The sequence below is a fragment of the Crinia signifera genome, chromosome 1 (genome assembly GCF_055691185.1).
Source record: "Crinia signifera chromosome 1, ASM5569118v1, whole genome shotgun sequence".
NCBI classification, from domain to species: Eukaryota; Metazoa; Chordata; class Amphibia; order Anura; family Myobatrachidae; genus Crinia; species Crinia signifera.
The window spans coordinates 165,614,161-165,635,801 of NC_139217.1; positions in this window are offsets into that span (position 1 = coordinate 165,614,161).

Consider the following 21,641-nt stretch of genomic DNA (forward strand, 5'->3'; position numbering starts at 1 on the left):
GCCAGGGGCCTCACTAGATACAGATTGTACTGTATCCTGCTGCAGCAGCCCGGCTCTGCCACGTCTGTCACACACACTGCAGCCGAGCTTGCTCCGCTCCCCCTGATGTCGGCTCTCGCTGCAATTGTCAGGGGGTGCCCATCATTAGGAGGTGCCTGTGCACCCCTGGCACCCCCTGTGCGCACGCCTATGAATGCTTTGCTCTAGGACAGTGGTTCTCAAACTGTGGGTCCTGACCCCAAAGTGGGTCCCGACCTGCTCAGCATGGGGTCACAACTCCATGTTGCTGACTATCAGGCTGATGATTTTTCTGGAAAATTTGTTGAATTGTCTGTTATTTTAGACTCCTCCAATCGTTTTGAGCCTCTACAATGCTGCTGCACCATGCATGTCCTGTCTGCTGCCTACACATGTGATGTGATGACCTTCTGCGATAACTTGCTGGGGTCCTGCTATTATTTTTATTGTCTGATGGGGTCCCAGAGCAAAATAGTTTGAGGTCCCCTGCTCTAGGAGAATTACTGTGCAGGGCCAATGTGGAGGTTAAAATGTTCCACCTCATCAATGGAGGTGGTGGAACTCAGTTCCACCCCGTTCCCCCTCACTTTAACCCCTGACTGTATGTGAACATTCTATTGCCAGTTTTAAATTTTACATAAATTTTACTAGAGCAATATACTGTATGTGTACAGTTAATTTTAATTAGGTTTTTTAAATTTATATTTTAGACATGTTTCTGGCCCACAGGCAATGTCTAAACATTTTATCCAATAGCAAACATTTTATTTAATAGCAATTATATTAATTACAAATGTATTGCTATGCAAATGTTTGGGTTCAAACAATGCTAATGGGCAGCCGGGAGGTACAGCGTTAGAAAAAGATTGATAACTCAGTGGGTACATGATAATGCATATTATTTTTTTAGATCAATATGGTTACTGGTTTGTGCTCATCCAGAAGAAGAGATTTAGAATGGAATGCAACAGGAGAAATCTGTGAAAATTCAGAGGGATGGAGATTAATTAACTTTGGTGCGGTGTGCATATGTTGTCTAGCTCAACAGCACTAAAATATGCCGGAGCACGATAGACACTGGGAAAGCATTTGTTGTTTAGCTTATTGTTTTGTGAATTTTTTTTTAGCATAGGCATGAATTAGAATGTTTAAGTTGTTACATGATTTTTCTAAATCAAGTGTTTTTATGTTTTATGTTTTTTTTTTTTATTTCAAAACAAACATACAATAACAAAACCAAAACAAATAAATCGCTAATGTCTGAAAATAATTAACAATTTCAAAGAGGAACTGGCAGAGTTTGCTAAATATTCAGTTTTGCAAAGATAATTTCTTTTCCATTGTACATCTTGTCCATGAGCCTCTGCAGTACCATACTATGCATTAAAATAGCTTCATATATAGAACGCAGCTTTGATCTAAAGGCTAAATTTGCTGCACAGACGTTATATATTACCATGCAATTATGCTGTCTTTCAATGACCAATTTACCTCGCATATAATTAACTAAGGCAAAGTGTAAATGCACTCCATGTTCCCTGTGTTTCTCAATATACAGACCCCCTATATTCCAGAGGGGGGTCATTTATGTAGACATTGATGAAATGTTGCTTACAGATAGTGGTAGATGCTCAAATTAGTTCAGTAATACTTTTCAGGTGCATGCAAGGGAGGGGTTAATACTTAGTAAGTAACAAGACATTGGTTCCCCCGGCACACTGAATAGTTTTAGCAACCAATCTTGAACACTACATGATAATAGAATTCAGAGATATTGGTTACATATACCTGCGCAGGTGTTTGACATGCCCCCAAGCCGCGTCAAGGCTTCTCTGTATATTGGGGGTCCCTAGCGCTATATCTAGGTGCAGGGTGCGGCACCCCAAAAACTATCATAAGCTAGGAAGCCCAGAGCGGCATGCCAGTGAGATACTTTTCCCTCAATATCATGTAGTGTTCAAGATTGGTTGCTAATACTATTCAGTGTGCTGGGGGAACCAATGTCTTGTTACTACTATTGATGAAATGTTGACATGTTAGAATGTCAACTTATCTCCATTCTTAGTGACCCAATCTTGACTTACTTACTTCTGGGGTGAAATGTAATAGGATGAGAGATTCAGAAAGTGAGAGATTTGGTCAGAAACCTCCAGTTTTTTTAAAGCAGCAATCAATTTCACTGCAAAACCAAACTGGTTTTGCAGTGGTAATGATTGACGCTTTAAAAAAACTGGAGATTTCTTACCAAAAGTTTCACTTTCTGAATATCTCATCCTATTACATTTCACCCCTGGTGTCTTCCTGGCCCCAGCAGTGATGTGACTTTGGTATCAGACATCTGACAGAGTACTACGTATAGTCCCCTTTCCCTAAAACCTCCCCTGTAGCCAAACCCCTACCTCCCGCTAGTGCCCCATAAATCCCGCAGCCTAACCCTAATGTTATTCTGATAATGTTGGCAGTTCACTTTTCTATTGATTGGCATCTAGAGATTAAGGATTATGAAAGTCAACCTACTGTAATGACTACATCCCATTCCGGACCACTTGAGACCACTTGTTTAAGAGAATGTGATAAAATTCCCGATTTTTTACAGTTCTGGTGAGCATATAAAAGCATTTTTAAAACCTATTTTCTACTTTTTTTCCTAACTTGGAAAAAATATTGTCCACATTGTATTGTTTTGAGCAATAAGGTCTGAACTATTTTATGTTCAGTGTCATTTTACGGTTATATTTCAATGTCATTTAGAAATATGAAGACCCAAAGCAGCATGGGTATGGGACTTTGGGTCGACAGCAAGTAGGTTGACAACCATTAGGTCGACACCATTAGGTCGACATGCGTTTAGGTCGACATGCAAGAATGTCTACATGGGTTAGGTCGGCAAGATCATTAGGTCGAGACAATCATTAGGTCGACATGGGGAAGTCGACAGTCAAAAAGTCGACATCGACACTAAAATGCTCGCCACACTATTTTATTCTCCCACCATGCCCTAGTGGATGGTAGGGCATGAAATTCCATCGGTCAGCACATGTTGGCTCCAAAAAATGTCAACCTAATGCTTGTGTTGACCTAATGACCCTGTCCAACTAACCCATATCAACCTACAGTCATGTTGACCTTCCTGCATATGGACCTTAATGCATGTCAACCTAAATGCATGTCGACCTAATGGTTGTCGACCTACTTGCTGTCGACCCAAAGTCCAGATACCAAGCAGCATACCTCCAGCATAAAAACAGTGGACAAACTACAAGAAATGTGTAGAACAGTTTTCAAATTCAAGACACCACAAGGCAATACTGGCATATATCAATAAGAGTTAAACTACTCTTTTGCTGGATAGGTGCTAGGACATATATGTTACCTTTCTAGACAGTTTATACATACGTAACTGAAAGTCAATGTCACGTCTAAGGGGTGACTCTGGTCAGGGGCTGAAGTAAACCTGAAGCTAGGTTCTTTAATCACCTTAGATCAAGGCCTGAAGGCGTGACTGCGAAGAGTTCAGGAACTTGGATAGAATCGATGGAGTACTGGAACCAGGAGAGAACAGGTAAGTAGAATGAAGAACACAATGCTGGAGATTCTGGAGATATGAATCTGTCCTGACCGATGTTGACCATCGATGGTGGAGCATACACCTAGGAACACTGCAGGTAAGTATAGAACTCAAGATGATACCACTAACACAGACACAGGAGAGGTCCACTGATGATTACTGCGACCAATGTTAATGTACCAATGGTGGTAATATTGATGTTGACACTTAGAAGGTGGCTGGTAATTAGGGTGGTACTGGACACATGAGCAGGTTGCAATAGAAGTGAGCGGTGAAGGCTAATGAATGATGGTATCATGATGGAAAACAGGTAACTGATGTAGAGCACAAAATAAACTTGTATGGGACAAGGCAATTCCCAATCTGGACATTGGAGAGAGTCAGGCTGCAGTAGTGAGGAACACTGCAAGTTCTGTAGAAAGCAGGATTAGCTAGGGAGCAACTGCAGACACTGTTACTCTAAGGACCTCATTGCACTGATTTCCAGCATATTTAAAGGGATTGAGTGTTGGAGGATGATGTCAGAATGGTTATGCCAGGATTGGCTGATAAGCATCATGTGTGTAAAGCCAATATGGCTGCACCCATGCTCCTGCCCTGAGCTGACCAATCCCAGGCTGGTTTTTACTATGGTAGAGGGAACCCTCTCTCTTTGATTCTCTTTAAATGGAACCCAGCACTGGGCTGCTGCTTTCATAGCTTGGAAGAGACAACAATATACAGAGAAAACAGCGCTCAGAAATGGTAAGAAATTGAGATTACAATTACCATACAAATTAACACTGCACAAGTTTGTCAGTACAAATATAACTATTTAATAAGTAAAAATAATAAAAGGAGGCAAATAGTAAAATCAAGCACGTGCTTATTAACACATTACAATAGCGGGGGTGTGGTCAATTATGACCACCACAGCAAGAAGGGTAAGTGGAATTGTTCCTATAATCACTGGTGGGACCAAGATAAGGCAAAGTTCCTGAGACACAGTCAATAATTTGCAGTATAATTATGAACAGCCAAGCCGATGGAGGAGAGTTTAAGAGTCCAGGCAGGATGTCTTTATGCTGGAGGGTCCTCACGATTACATGGTGGTTAGATGGAAGGCAAAGTTTTGCAGAGTGTCTGTCCAGGAAGTGAATAGTGGTCCAATGCATACATTAAACATTGTGGTTCAAGCTTTTCCGCTGTGATGAAAATGGAAGGAGCTACCCCCATTTGCACACAATGGAAAAGCTTGAACCACACTGGTTATTTATGCATTGGACCACTATTGTATAATCTCTGTATATTGTTCTTGTTTCCCTTTGGGTCTGACTCCCCCAGACCCATAACAGCTGCTCCCTAGAACTACAGCTCGTATATGCGCCCAAATCTCTACTTCTTGGTAGGTTACCCATAGCTTGGAAGAGACCCGTATTTCCTTCTTTGTTAACTTAAACCTTTGAGTGCCAAGTGAGTGTCAAAATAGGTATATAAATTGCCAAGCAAACATTTTTATTCATCATAATGACCTGTAATGTTTACCTTATATAGGAAATATAATCTTTATTTACACAATAAAATTGTATTTGAATTTATATGACAAATGTAAGCCACGTTGGCATTTTTGTGCAAATTTTGGCACTCAAAAGGTTAAATGCTATTTTCAATGCTGGGGTAATGCTGGTGGCAGGTATCGCCAGTTTATACTTTTAGCTTGTGAATTAGATCAGAATGTGTTGCGATTTTCAGATTTGCTAAAATATAACAAGCTGATGGACTAATAAATTTTCCTATTCTGTGGCTTTTGCAGAATCTATTCTGCAAGTACTGACTGGGTTAATTCATTATGCGGCATAAAGGTTGGAAATTCTGTTAGGGTTATGTTACAGTTGAATCCAAAATGTTCAGCCAAGAAATATGTTGTAAATATTAATATTTTCATCATTAACATACTTATTCTTTGCCTTTAGCAATGTGGTATTGACTCTGTGCACTGATGTATAGTTGATGTTTTTTTTCATTCATGTATTATTATACTGTTTTTATGATAACATTATAACTGTAAAGCAATTACTATTCTGAAAAATGAAAATGTTCTAGTAATATGTGCACAGAAGCAGAGAGCTCAACGTTTCAATTACTGCTCGAAGACTCTAGGTTTTTCGGGGGGTAAAAGTGAAACAAAAACCCAATAACTGCTGTAGGTGCTGTTACTTTGCACTCAGACAATCAGAGCAAAGGATTATATAGAAATGCCACAGTAGCCACTAAAAAAAAATCACATTAAAATATATAAATTAAAAATAGATATCCATTGATATATGTTAGACCCTCTTCTAAAAAGCACATTGATGATTTCAATTGATTAGTACTTTCAATAAGTTAGCACTCCAATATCCAGTCTCGGTGGGACAATATAGGGGTGTTTCCTCCAGTGCGGCCCCCCCAAAAACCGTCTACTTTCGATAAGTAAAAACAAATAAACAGCGCTCATAAATGAACTATACCAAGTGAATCAATTAAATGACCATTTTTAATAAACACATATAAATTACAATATAAAAAATCTAGAAGCAACAGTAAATCCAGATCAAAAGCTATTTTATAATAAGCCCTAAGGTGGACGTTTATATAACCTGCACTGTCCAATGGCAAGTTATATAAAGACATCCAGTGTATGGGACCAAGTGGTCAGATCAATAAGCAGGTGAAGTCTTGGTCCCATACACTGGATGTCTTTGGCGTTATATCCTGAAGAATTGGCCGCATACACTTGTGAGGTATAGAGTGGTCCACCATCCAAACACAGGACCGCTCCCTCTCGTAATTCCCAGGATTTATATTGCTGACAGACTCCTTTTATTTGGGACTGCTGCCATTGGAAAGTGCAGGATATATAAACGTCCAGCTTTGGGCTTATAATAATATAGCTTTTGATCTGGATTCACTGTTGCTTCTTATTATAGATATATAATATTGTGATTTATATGTGTTTATTAAAAATGGTCATTTAATTGATTCACTTGGTATATTTCATTTATGAGCGCTCTTTATATGTTTTTCTTTTTTCTTTGTGTCAATACAGTGGACTGACCACCTCCTTTAAAACAACTGTTCTAAGCAAGCAACCCCTGAATATTAGCGCTGGTACTTATGTAATATCTGGGCTCCCGTTTTTCTTATGAGACCGCGTCCCCTCGCCATGCTTCGGGCACGGTGGCTCGCTGCGCTCGCCACACTATATAAAATCAACTCCATGCGTAGTGGATAGTAGGGGTATAAAAAAATGGGGTGCATTTAACATGGGAGCCCAGATAATACATAAGTACCTCAGCGCTCTCATTTTTAACTACATATAAGTGCCTGGACCTTGCAATACAAAACACCCGAATGATGAAGTCTATGAATATAAGGCCTGATTCAGCATGTCTCGCTAGGCAGCATACATATGCTGGTTAGCGAACCCATAAAGGCTGCCCATCTGAACATTCTCTCCCCCCGCCGAATCCCCTCTGTACCATGCAAGCGGATGTACGCTCACCGACCATCAATTGATTTCTCTTACCTTCGGTAATACAAGTTAACTGACTTTTATTTCCGTCGAAGATGGGGCGTGCACTGACGTCATGCTGAATCACCCCCATATGATATGATATGATAACATAGCTTCCAGAGGCAGGTCCAGAACAAAATAACAGGTGTGGGGGGGGGGGGGGCAGTGAGAGGGGTTCCTTATACATGTGTCGCGAGCTTCTTGGAAAATAGGCTTGGCCTCACAACAAGTGCGTGGCCTCAATGGAAATAGATTGTAACTTCCATTGGGGCCGGGACTGATGTGAATGTGGAAAATTAAATATTCTCTGTAAATCGGTGCAGAATATGTGTGCGCTATTTCTATAACTGGTAATAAATAAACATACGATAGAGATAATAAACAGGTAGACAATAGGTTTTGGCATAAACATAGTACCACAAAACATTAATAAACTATTGTTAAAATTACCCTGTACTGACCATCCACTCTCCACTTTTAATTCAGAAAGTTTTTTTTTGTAAAATCAAATGGGGGAAATAAACTAATCTGTGGTAATTTACCATGGGCAAATTGATCCCCCAGGGCGATCTAATTAGCCCAGTGGCATAACTATAAATTAGGTCCCCTCTGCCTAAAAAGTTTCAGGTACCCTACCCCCCCTGCATATACCTTGCCCTCATTACAGGGATATGCCCCCTGGCTTCTGCGGCTGATCTTCCCCCACTGAAAATGTCCTGCTTATTGACAGGAAATCCCCTCCCTCCAGCCATTACTGCTGCTGGTTTGTTGTGCCTGCACCATTAAAAGTCTCCTTCAAAAAAGGGCTCTAGCATCCTTAATAACTGTCTCCTTTGAAGCAGTGACCATTTTGGGAGGGACATTTTGAATGAGGGCAGGTGTGACAGGACCAAAGTAGGACTGAAGTATCTGCAAATCCATGCAGTGGCATAGCAACAGCCCCTGCAGACCTCCCAGTGCCCACCTACCTCCCAGCTCCTCCAAGACACCTCAGGGTTTATTGCTATGCCACTGAATTAGCCCCAAAGTCAGCCCACAGCACTGCACTCTGCGTATCCAGTATTTCAAAAGAAACACGTGTTAATTATCCTGTTATTGGGATAACACATATATAGGAACTTTTCCAGGATTCTATTTGTTAACACCTAATAACAGATAATTTATTGAGTGAGAATAAAAGAGTTCTAATTCAATAGTTCTGGACATTTAAGCCATTTTTGTTGCCTTTTGTATGATTCACAAAATATACTATTACTTACAGTCTATATAAAGCAACGTAGAAGAACTATTTATTCCATTCCATTGGGAAAATAGCTTTATAACAAAACCAAGATATTTGTATTGTAAACCTCATCTGCTATATTGTCAGTGCAATAGAAATGACTGGTACAGCTTCTGCTATCTGGCGGGCTGCCATCACAGCACTTTAGGAAACATGTGACTAGTATTTGGTGCGCTGGTAGTGCTTTAGAGCATCATACACACTGTACAATGTTAAACATGTTATAGCTTCATTAGCATTTGCTAATAGTGATGCTTAAAATACACACACTTAGCAAGATTGGTCTACAACCACTAAATCTGTTTTAGAGTTTCTTAATTAATTTGGACATTTGTGGGCCAATCTAAACAGTTGTTGATTGCAAAGTGCCCTTGAGGTTGTAGTGCTTATATAGGATTTTTAATCATGGTTTTCTGTAGGACTCTTATGTGATGTTTATATTTTATTAGATACAGGTACTTCATTAGGTAGGTCAAGGAAAAGGGTGCTTACAATGATCATTAACACAAACCGTTAATTACAAGGTAACTCATATTTGCTTTCCTAAAATATGTATTATATCTACAGTATATATACATACACATACAGTGCCAGATTAAGGTCTAAATGGGCCTAGAGCTGAAAATGATCAAGGGCCTACTATGCACAATAATACAGTTTGTGGCCTGCACCTAATAATGTGGGAGGCATGACCAGTGTTCTGTTTGGGTGGTCTGCTCATGGGTGTGTCTCAATTTGTGTTTCAACTAATTATATGTGTCTGGAAAAGGCAGAGGGCTGGCATAGGAAAAATGCAGGGAGATATATTGGCGGGTGCCCTCCAAAGGTGTACCCGCAGGAGCCGATGTCCTAAGATACTTGCGGGGTGAGGTGGCATTCCAGTCATAAAAAAAACTGAAAGCTGAAACTTGGTAGACAACATTTCAGCACCTTTTATGTGGTCAACTAAGTTTATCACCCCATATACCCCTTATACAAATCATGCAACACAATAGTAACCCCCTCATACTGTACTTGCCTCTTACACATTATGCCACAAGAAATGAGCCAAAATTCACACTATGGCAAACGGACTGAGTCAAAATTCCCGTTATGCCACACAGATTAAGGCAAAATTCACATTTTGCCACATGGATTGAGCCAAAATATACACTATACCAAACAGATTGAGCAATATTGCACAATATGCTACATAAACAGAGGCATTGCGCACCAAAGGCGCACATTAAAAATGGTACTTGTGTAGTTTCACAGCGCCAGCATGGTGCCGTGTGTCTGTGTCCAGCTGCGGGGCTGTAAACTTCATGCCAACGTGGATAGTTAGTACCCCCACTATCTACGTTGGCATGGAGTTGATTTTAAATAGCGTCACGAGCCACGAGCCCATAGCCCATGCTGGCCCTTGAAAGTACACAAGTACCTTAAAAATTTAGACCATAATGCCCATTACATGTTAAGCCACACACCATAAATGTCCATTACGTATTATTCCAAATACCATAATGCCTATTAAAAATTCTGCTACATTAGTGCTGCTTACCTACATGCTCATTGCCAGGGGTTCCATGCTCATTGCCAGGGGTTCCATTCTCATTGGCATGGGGGATTACATGCTCATTGTCAAGGGGGAATACATGCTCGTGGTACAGTAAGTGGGGGACAGCCGCCGGCTGTATTCAGAGCACTGCAGGTCCCAGCTATTTGAAATAATACCCCTGTCACACCAGAAAATGCAGTGATTTACCCGGGAATATGGTCCCAGGATCATGCAGGGACATTCTCGAACTGGACCTTTTTACACCAGCCTAGTCTCTGCATTTTCTGGTGTGAGGGGGAGAGAAAAACTCCCTCCCCTTTAACCAACCAGCTATATCTTCGCAACCAACTGACCATTTACGTGAGACCAGCATCATATTGAAGAAGTGGGTTTCAAATGATTTTGGTCCCGTGAAACTGGGCTGTTTGGTTCCAGAGAAATCTGTCCTTAAACAACATGAACAGCCATGAAATTACATTTCATAAATTAAAAAAAATCAGTTTACCCGCATATCTATGGAACCAATGAACCCATATGGATCAGATTGAAGGCCCAGCTATTTGAGTTCAACTGAACCTACAGATGGGTCAGGTCCCATCCTTGCTGGCGGGTCGCCAGAACGTCTGCGCTGGCGACCCGCCAGCAGCCACGCCAGCGAATGCACTGAGACGCGCGTGCGTCTCACGCGCACGCGCGTCTCAGTCTCCGTCGCCAGCGCGACGGAAACCCTGTCCGTCTCCGCCTCGGGGAGACGGACAGGGTTAGGGGGGGATGCGGGCAGGCGGCGGGGACCCCGGGTTACCGCCGGCAAGCCGGCGGGGACCCGGGGGGAACGGATGGAAGCACCGTCGGAAGGGGACGCGCGCGCCTCTCGTGCGCGCGCGTCACCTTCTCACCATCGCCATGGCGCTGGCGGGGGATGGCGGCAGGCGACGCCAGCGCCATCCCCTGCCAAGATGGGACAAGACCCATCTGTATAGCTCCTGTGATGCCGGAGGGGGAACTGGCAGCCGTTGGGGTGGGAGTCAGGTCCCATGTTATCCTATGGGGAAACTGTTCCAAGTTTGCTTGGCGGTATCTCCGGTTCCCAGGGGACTAGTGACTCGGGGCCGATCTCGTTGGAGAGCCCTGGCCCTCAGCTACAAACAGGCCTATTTGCAGAGTGGGCCTGGAGCTGTAGCTCCATCAGGCCCATTGTTAATCCGGCACATACATATGTGAGTGACTTTGATTTCATTTTACAGGGAAAAGCATAAGATCTAAAAATGTAAAGTCAGACTTGTTCGCTATGCCAGTGGTTCCCAAACTGTGTGCCGTGGCTTCCTGGGGTGCCTCAGGAGATTTGCTGGGGTGTCCTGGGTTGGTGGTCCAGGACAAATAAAAATTATTTATGATCAATTTAACAGGCAATCCCAGTGCTTGTGGCTGCCAAACATAACATATGTGGACAAAAGGTAGCAAGTCCTGTCCCTCACAGCATAAATGACCCTGAGGATGATATATAAAAACAATTTACTTGATTTAATATTGTTTTTGGAATTTCTCAATAACAATACATTTGCCTAGGGGTGCCATGAACATTTTTTGATGCTCTAGGGCGCCGTGATTCAAAAAAGTTTGGGAACCACTGCGCTAAGCTGTGTATGTCCGCAGCCTAGCAAACAGGTAAACACCACCCACTGCTGAACTGAATGCCCGCCCCCTCCATGTTAATCCCCTTGCCGATGTCAGCCTCCCGCCCCAAGCAGGCATTGACCCATCTATGTTCCCAGGGAAACGCCCAGCATTTTCATGGGGACGCCCATAAAATGCTGGGTGTTCCCCTGCTCCAGCCCCCTGTCCACCCCCTTTCCTCCACTGCCAATGCTATTGGCTCGGCAAGTGTGGTATTTGCCGATGGCATTCCCATAGTGGGTTTGCACATGTGCATATTCACGCATGCACAGACTTCACCATCGGAAACGGGGCCCCGTCCGATCAAACTAGAATCAGACTCAGGTACATTTGCTGAGTATTTGCAGAGTGAGCAGTATTCCAGTTTCCATAAGGGGAATTTGCTCTATACATTCCAAAACGTAAGCGCCTAGACATGTAAATATTAATTATTTTGTTAGGTTAGCGTGTCCAAGAACACATCCTGTCGCATGCGAGACAGAAATCATTCAATGTTCGCCGACCATAGAAGGATTTCTAGCCCATTCAGAAATAAAAGACTGTTCGCTGTAAACGGGATGGGCGCTGATGTCATGTGACATCAGAACCCTGCCCCAAGCAGACATCGGCCCACCTGCCCAGGTGAATGCCCATTGTTTTTATGGGGATGCCCACAAAACGCTGCGCAGTTCCTTGCTCCAGCCATCACCTGCCCCCTATTGAGTGAATGGTTTGCCGAAGCCGCTCACTCCCAGAGACTGCACATGCACATGCCCCACCATTGGAATTTGGCCTCGTCCGATCAAATTTGAATCTCCCCCATATATTTTGCAATTTGAATGACATTTGGATTTTAAGATACTGTGGGTTATTAAGGCCTTTTGTTAGGACTTTATGCTGAAGGCTGATGTTTCCTTAATTCTGCTAAGTGCATTGTAATACTATAATAACGTGTAATATTATTATGTAATAGTGCAATTTTATTTTACATTTTTTACTTATATGTTTGTCATTCAATGGACTCTGATTCATCTTATACCTCTTTCACACCAGCCTAAATTCCCGGGATGGACCCGTGACTAGCGCTGGTTTGTAAGGTTCCCGAGCCAAAATCCTGGGAAAACTTGCCAGGATTTCAACCCTCCTATGGAGCAGGCTTGTTCCCGGGTTCAAACCGGGGTCCTGGCTGGTGTGAAAGGGGTTGAGATACTCGCCCGGGTTGCTGGTCCTCGGTGCGTGTGGTCAGGCCGTGGATCCACACAGGCAGCAGGCGCAGATGACAGGAAAGGTGGCAGATGAAGATGACGCAGCTCTCCGACGCCCTCACTGCAGCCGGAGAGCTGCATCATCTGCGCCCGCTGTCTGACCTGTCATCTGCGCCCGCTACCTGTATGGATCACCGGCCTGCACTGAGGACCGGCAACCTGTGGTGAGTACTGTCCACCACCTCCGCCGATATCCCACCTCTGCCGGCCTCCTGCCTCCTCCCCGCCTCCAGGGACTTTTTTGGTGTGAAAGGGGCCAACTTGCGAATGCCCCGGCATAATCCCTAGACAGAATTCCCGGGTGGGTCCCTGCATTTTCTGGTGTGAATAGGGTATTAATGGAACTGGTGCTTTCACCCCATCCTAGGGCCAATACATTTTTAATTCACTTCTTCCTGCATGCACCTGAAATTACAAATGTGACTCTGTGCAGACACAATGGACACGTGTGATGCCCGTTATATATATGTACAGTAGCTCCATTGTGTCTGACATCAAAAGGGCATCCAACACATTACAATCTCCAAAGTTTCCTTTAACCACGAGGCTTCCTCACCAGTGTCTGTGTGTGCCTCGCTTCAGTAGTAGATAACCCAAGAGGGAGCTACTTCCTGCTTTCCCTGCCAGAGCAGGTACCAAATATAGGAATGCCTGTCCTCATCTGATCCCTAACTAGCATCACAGATAGCTTGCAATACCGAGCTCTCATGCCCTGGTACACAGTTGTACTCTATGCCAATAATCATGCACGGCCAATGTGTTTCAGGTGTCAGTGTTGCACAGCGTCTGAATCCAGATTGTTACTACACGAAGATGCAGAACAGATCAGTAGATTTCAGTGGCATTCCCTGGAATTAACAGGACATACTTAGAAAAACTGCACCTGCAGTAGGGCTTGTGTACAGATGTAGCACCTGTCCTTCTTGCAAGGGCTGGTGCTAGATTCGCCAGGCGCCAGCCCCCACCAGCCGCCGGAAGGGGACGCGTGCACACAAGATGGTGGTGCACCGATGGTGTGACTAGAGGTGGACCAAGATGGAAATGCACTGACACAAGCATATCAATGTTAGTTGTATTTATTGCAGATTTCCACTTCACCCAGTTGGTGTTTGACTTTACTTCATGTATGTTCTGAGGTTCAAACACACACAAAGCGGCGTGTGGTAACCACAGGGAAATGCAAATCCTGTTTACCAGTTGCTGAGGAATATGCACCAGCAATTGGAATCAGTTGCAGTTATATTTTGCTACAATATTATTCTATGAAGGGAAAGTAATGTAATTCACGTATTGTACATTAAACGATCAGGCTTGGTTTTAACTCTGCTCTTGCCAACAGTGGCGTGCGGTAGGGTGAGGCAGGTGAGGCACAGCCTTTCCTGTCATACTAGTGTATATGCTGGCGTTTTGAATTGATTAAGTATGTAAAAAAAACAAAGAATATATATAAAAAAATCTTATTTTTATTATTCTAATCATATTTTTATAGTCAAAACTCTGAAGTAAAAAGTCTGTGGCAGGTGAGGCAGTGCCTCACCTGGCTACCTTTTCTGCACATCTCTTATCAAAACTCAGAGAATCTCCAGCAGTGTATACTGCTGCACATATGTATAATGCCGGCATGTACCCTTGGGCTCATATATTGTGTGCATATCTGGCTCTGGTACTTGCAAGGGACTCTTGAGCCATTTACCTCACCACACGTCCCTGCTTGCCAATATTTTTATTTGAGGCTTATAACCTCTAAAAGTGTACTTTAAATGATCATCAAGCCTATTTATTGAAACATACTGTAGTGGCAGTGCTTCTGTACGGGAGTTCGCCTGTACGGAGTGAAACTCCCCACCTGCCACTGCCATGAAAGCAAACGGTGTTACCTGGAAATTCCATTACAAGTATTTAAAAAATAAAAGACTAGCCTTCTGTAAATGCAGTATTTGTATGTTTTCCACTACATCTGTATGTTGAGGTTTGTACAGTTAGCCCCATAGTTGTGCAAAAATCGTGAATTAACATTACTGATTCATAGATTTCAATTTATTTATCAAATCAGCAATTTTTGTACAACTGTGAGTGCACGCTCACCACAATGTACATGCAGACATTCTGGAAAATGAGACTGCAGTTTGAATGCTGGCGGAGGGGTTGGGATGTGACACAGCGTTGGTTAGGCAAGGTCTAAATGTGTTTGGACCATTTTTTCTTAGTGGCTGCATCACACATACCACAGTATTCAATGCTCCCGAGCAAGCTCCTGCGACCAGTGATTATAATGGGGCTGAAAACGGGAGCGCACACCCGGCGATTTATCGCCAGGGCACACTCCCATCACTGGCAATATGGTCGCCTGCGACCATATTTCCAGCGATTTCAGCCCCTATCACCCCCGTGTGTACACAGCTTAACAGCAAATTTTTCCTGTGAAGTAACGATTCTCCGTATTCAATGGAGACAATTCGCTGCAAGTGAACAGCGAATGTCTGCCGATTCGCCGTGTGCGATTCGCCGGTGGTTTTTAGTCAAATTTGACGAGATTGATCTTTCGTCATCTTTTTAAGGTGAACTGGAATGTGATCTTTTAAAATAAAGGGTTGGTTTTTTTTTGGTGTCAAAAAATCAGATTTTTTTTCTGTGAAGGGGCATGCTATTTTTATCCATGAGCTTGCAGCACGTGAATATATATTACATTTTTTATTTTTTACAATTTTTTTACACATTCGCCAGCAGGGGGCCGGGAGCTGCTCATTAATATTTATATATTCACTGCACACTGGTCCCTATCATTAAATATGCAGGAGGGGGACCAGTACAGCGGCTCCCTATCCCAGTCCCCTGCAAGCTCTCCCAGGGCTCTCCCTGTGTCCCTGCCAGGCCGCCTTCACCCCCACAGTGTCCGGCGCAGGCAGGGAGGCATCCATCTCCCTGCCTGCATTCGCCGGGGGTTTAAAATTCGCCGCCAGGGGCAGCGAGCCCCTGAGGCGTTGAATAGGGGGTGTTGGAGGGCTGGCAGCAAATGCACCAGCCCTCCGGAACATGGTGATTGTGCAGCGAATCCAAAACAGGATCTTTTTCACTGAATCAAACAGTGAATCTTTTTCACTGAAAATGTGATTCACACTATTCAATGTTCACTGTTCGCCGAAAGCGAGCAGTGAATGTCGGCCAATTCTCCGTTTCATGCTTGCTGCAATTCGCTGGTGTATTTCAATGGGGTTTTCACTGGGGTTCGCCGAGAGTGTATTCAATGCTAGGATGGTGAAATGCTTTCTCCCTGATTTTTGCCATGATTCACCGTTTTGCATTTGACATCTTTTTAAGGTGAACTGGAAAGTGATCTTTTAAAATAAAGGTTTTTTTTTTTTTGGTGTCAAAAAATTTCTGTGAAGGGGCATGCTATTTTATTTTTTTAGTATTATTTTTTTTTTTTTTACACATTCGCCAGCAGGGCCCGGGAGTCGGGAGCCGCTCATTAGATATTCATATATTCACTTCATTGTGGTCCCGGCTTATTACGAGCGGGACCAGTGAAGCGGCTCCCTTCCCCTGTCCCCTGCCAGCTCTCCGGAGGGGGCAGCTTCTGCTGCCTGTGTCCCCGGGAGCCCTCCTTCTCCCCCACAAATTCTGGGGCAGGCAGGGAGGCTTACATCTCCCTGTCTGCCTCCTTCCCCCAGCTCCCTGCAGCATTCGCCGCAGGGGTTAAAATTCGCCGTCAGGAGCAGCGAGCCCCTGCAGCATTGAATAGGGTGACAGGGAGGGCTGGCAGCGAATGCTAAATCCTAAACAGGATTCGCTGCACATGGAGAAAAAAAACATTAAATACTCTATATAGCCCCTGTGATTTGGAAAATGACAGCCCTACATTTGCATTCGCATGGGGCTGCTATAGTTATACAATTAGAGTTATGAATTTCTGCTATGTGATTGCAGCTCGGCATGCTGGGCATGCAGGCGAAAGGAGTAGCAAAACTGCAACTCAAGCTGAATCAGGCCCTAAGTGTGATACAGAATGTGCAATATCATCTGTTGCATGGAGTCAGTTCAAGTGCAGAACATGGGGCCCTTGTGTTAGCATACTGTTTATCTGTTTCAAAACATCATTTATCTTGTTCAGAATATCAGATAGACTAATTTAACACCTAGGGCGTGATGTAGCAAACCAAAAATTGCAGCTTCACTTTCAAAAATGCTATTGCTGGAAGTTTGGTCGCTTACCTTGTATGCACCAAGTTCCGGAATGTGATACATTCTGGCACTTGCATGCGGTGGGCAGCACCATGTTCAGGTGGAATTGCCCTATACAAGCCTATGGGCTTCTATTGCACTTTCTTGCTGTGAGAGATCCAGTGCCAGGTCCTAAACCCCAAAATCCTATCATCAACTTTGTGCCTACAGCGTCAGTTAATGATGATATGCACAGGGCGAGTGGCTGGATGCATCATGTTGACCATTTTTTGTGTTATGTATCCTGTGCTTTAACTGCTACAGATGAATTGTCATTTATCCCAACAGCGAGCCGCATATTGCCGTCTCAATGCGCCATTCGCTGAGCGTCTCACACAAATCAAAATGTGTAATTTAATGAAGGGTGTGGTGTTTCCATGGAATGGTTACAATTTTGCATAATGATCCTTTTGGGATTTTTCTGCTTCACAGCAAATTGTACCTGGTCATTTATTGCAATGTTGATACATTTTGGAAACAATTTTTTTGTTTTTCAGTTTCATTGTATTCTCCAAATTGTACTTCCAAAGAGGTCATTGTTTTTTTTTACATTACTAAACTGATGGAATTATTCCTTTGCTTCATGTTGCTCTGGTTCTGGTGTCTGCTGATGCTCTTTGTTAATGTTTCCTCTGTGAAGGAAGGACAGCCAGCATAGTGAATAACAGAGTGGTTTCATTAAACTCCACAGTGAAGAATAGCTCCACAACATAACTACATGGGCAACTCTATCTTACATTTAATAGAGACACAAATATTTGTTTCATATAAAAGGACAAAGGAATTGGAATGCTTGGATACAAATAATGAAGAAAAACAAAACCTGGGTAATTAAAAAAAGACCAGGTATAATGTTTGGTACTTGTGTATTTTGGCGGCGCCCATCGCATCGCATACCATAACGCATGCGATGGTATGCGACGCGATATCGCGCGATATTGTACAATGGCATACAATTTTTAAATTGTATGACATTGTATATGGCATACAATGCCATACAATGCGATGCGATTAAACATTGTATAAGCACCCTAATGGGTGCTTACAATGTTAAATGCACGAGCCCGAAGCGTGGCGAGCGTAGCGAGCCCCGCGAGGGGACGCGGACACCTGTGAAGCCCGCGAGGGGACGCGGATACCTGTGAAGGTATCCGCGTCCCCTCGCGGGGCTTGCTGCGCTCGCCACACTTTCTATTCTCAACTACACGCCGACGTGGATAGTGGGGGTATGAAAAGGTCGGAGGACGCGTACTGCTGCGCTCGCCACGCTTCGGGTTCACGTTTATAGTGGGGGGGTGGCGTGGGGGTGCATTTAACATTGTAAGCACCCATTAGGGTGCTTAAAAGCACCCTTTAGGGTGCTTATACAATCTTTCATCGCATAGGGGGCAAAAATCGTGCGATGCGATGAAAACATCGCGCGATGGAGATCGGGGGCGCCGCCAAAATACACAAGTACCTAATGTTTATAAAAAAATAAATAAAAAGAAAGACCAGGTACAAGACCAAGAATGCTGTATTTTATGGTACAATATAAATAAAAATATATTGTATTCTTTATTAGGTATGCATTAACTTTTTTTTAAAACATTCTTTGCAGTTCTATAAACATATGACTTACTCTATATTTGTAATTAATTTTAACGGAACAATATCATTCTACCCACATATCTTTAAATGTATACCTTCAGGTCCGTTAAAAACTTTTTTTGTGCAGAGGTGCTGCTGTTTATTACCCCTTCTTACCAAGAGCCATAATAAACATTTAAGATTTTTTGGGGGGGATGGTCCCATGTCTATTCCTGGAGACAGATGTGCTGGGAGAAGCCAGCAGCTCTCACAGCAAGAACGGGGCATGGCCTCGCTGGACTGATGCAATTTGTAGGCCATGCCCCTACAGGCACCAAAGGCACGCATGGTAGTCCCGCCAGCCACGCTAAAAATGTCTACTTTGCTAAAAATGTCTACTTAGCTAGACTGTACTTATCAATCTGATGTATATCCATGTATTAATGAGTCTAAGGGGGCATTGAGCAGGGTTTCTCGGCAGAACGAGCCCGACTTCACAAGCTGTCAGGCTCGTTCTGCCGAGAACGGCAGGGAAGTGACGAGCTTTTCCAGAATATTCTTGCATAATGATTGCTTTTGGGTTCCATAGTCGCTATACATAAAAAAAATCTAGACAACAATGTGGGTGTGGTATAGCTCACAGGCAATTTCTAGATTGATAGCCATTAGGTCGACATGCAAAAAGGTTGGCGCAGGAAAAGCTTGACATGTATTTTTGTTTTTGGTGTCAATGTCAACCCCTGGGCATTTGTATCCCCAATTAGTGTACTGCTTCCCCTCACATAGCTTACTTTGCTCATCATGCTTTAGGCCAAGTTCCTGGCTCTGCTCTTGATGCGCTCAGCACACTTTGGGGTCGGTCCTATTAACCCCGAATGGTGCAGATGATTCGTGAGTTGCGAATCATCATGACACCGATCGTACTTTACGGCGGGCCAAATTTGCTGAAAAGTGCTCGCACCTCCGTAGGGGTGCGAGCAATTTTCAGCAAATTTGGCTCTTCAAAGGGTGTGAGTTAGGCTTTTTTCAGTCTTAAAACGGCACCCGAACAGCAACTCGCACCCTTCGGAGTTAATAGAATCGACCCATTTACCTTTCCCAATTGGAGTCCATGTGGATGATAAAGTATGAAGTCCAAAAAATGAAGAAAATAAATTGTAAAAAACTCATGTCAACATTTTTCATGTCGCCTTTTTTGCGTGTGTCGACCTTTTGATAAATTCAACCTTTTCAGTGTCAACCTATTGGCTTGCCAGCCATCTGGATACCCAACAGTGTAATTCTGTTTATATAATGTACAGTATATAGCATGTGATTAGCTGGGCCATCTGATTTCTTAAGGAAAAGAAGGTCTTAGATTATGACCGTACATATTTATGCTGCTAATGTAAGTAAATGACATAGGATGTTTTACTATGTATTGGCAGGCACTGTATATCATAGGCATACACCACCAAAATCCATGCTAGAGCTCCATTCTGTTTAGAAAACTCTGCCTTGTGCATTTACATGATAACCTGCTCAGTGGCTTATATTTTTCAATACATTAGAAATTGTCTAATGGGATGGGGGAATATAATAGCATCATCATAGCCTGTGATGAATTGGGATTAAAGGTATTTTTGTACTATAAATTCAGAACTCAGTAGACAGTTTTATACAGCAAGTTGCTAAGCATTACAGTACTGTAGTTTCTTTTTATTACCAGAGGTTGGCACATACCACCAACCGATCTGTAAATAATTCTGTGCAGTCAACTGACGAAATGATAAGAGGGAAAATGATGTTCTTCTCATGACCTTTATATGGTTTCTTTCTAACTTTTGCTGCTTCATGGGCTGCTCACTGATGGCATTCAGGATGGGTAAAGGCAGTGAGAGGTTGAAAAATGTGACCATATTTTGTAATTTGCCCAAGAAATGACTCTGCAGCAAAGTAATTTCTTGCTCTAAATCCTATGTAATTTATCTATGCATCTTCAGCCAAGCATTTCATTTAAGGCCTTTTGTTCCAAACGTACTCTAATAATGGTCTACTCCTGTCATCACAGGAGAAGCCCATTGAAAAACTGCAAGGTCATTTGTGGATTATACTTGGCAATTGTTTACAAAATACTGTACACTTACACTAGCCATTCTGCCTCAATATTAAATGAACTGTGTCTTCAAGTTGAAACTGTGAGCACATTTATAAATACAGTATCATTTGTTTTGCATTTTCTCAACATTCAGTAATTAATTGCAATCATAATGCATTACAGTAAAATAAAAGGGACTGCCATTTAACTGTTAAGGCGGCCATACATTGGGGCAACTTATCAAGGATCGCATACGATACGCCATATGCAGCCATTTTGTGTATATTATTGTATGCAATGCCAGACAACCATGCATGACTTGGCTGGCGATGTGACTTATCTCACCTGCAGCACGATGCAGGCTCTGATGCAATGCACATGGGACTGCGCGTCGCATTGGGCCTGATGTCAATCACATGCTATGTGGATGCCTTTCCTGCCATTTATCGCAGCAATCGCATTAAAAGTGACCAAATCCTAAGTAAATTGCAGTAGTGTACCTATTATGCTTAGCTTAGAACTGAATGTGGTGGTTATGAGGGCCTTTGGGGCCTAAAAGTGTCCTCCTATTGTTACAGTGGTATATGTAGATGTACGGCACTTTGAACAATGCAGTCCTGATTGCAGGGCTGCAAATCACTGCCCTGGTAGTTATCGGCGGGCCACCCATGCGCATGGCCTGCAGTGCGCATGCTACAACCCTCCATGTGGCTATAGCCAGCGACGGCCTGTGATCGTAGGTTGTATGCTGGCTGATTGACAGCCAGCCGGCATTTGTGGGTGGTACCCCAGCATTTTCTGTTGTCATCAGTGGCTCTGATCTTCTCACGGCCATCACAGTGCCGAGTAAGTCAGTAAGGCTTATTCGCCGCTGCGAACAGGGGGAAAAAAACCTCGATGGTAAGTGATTCGGTAC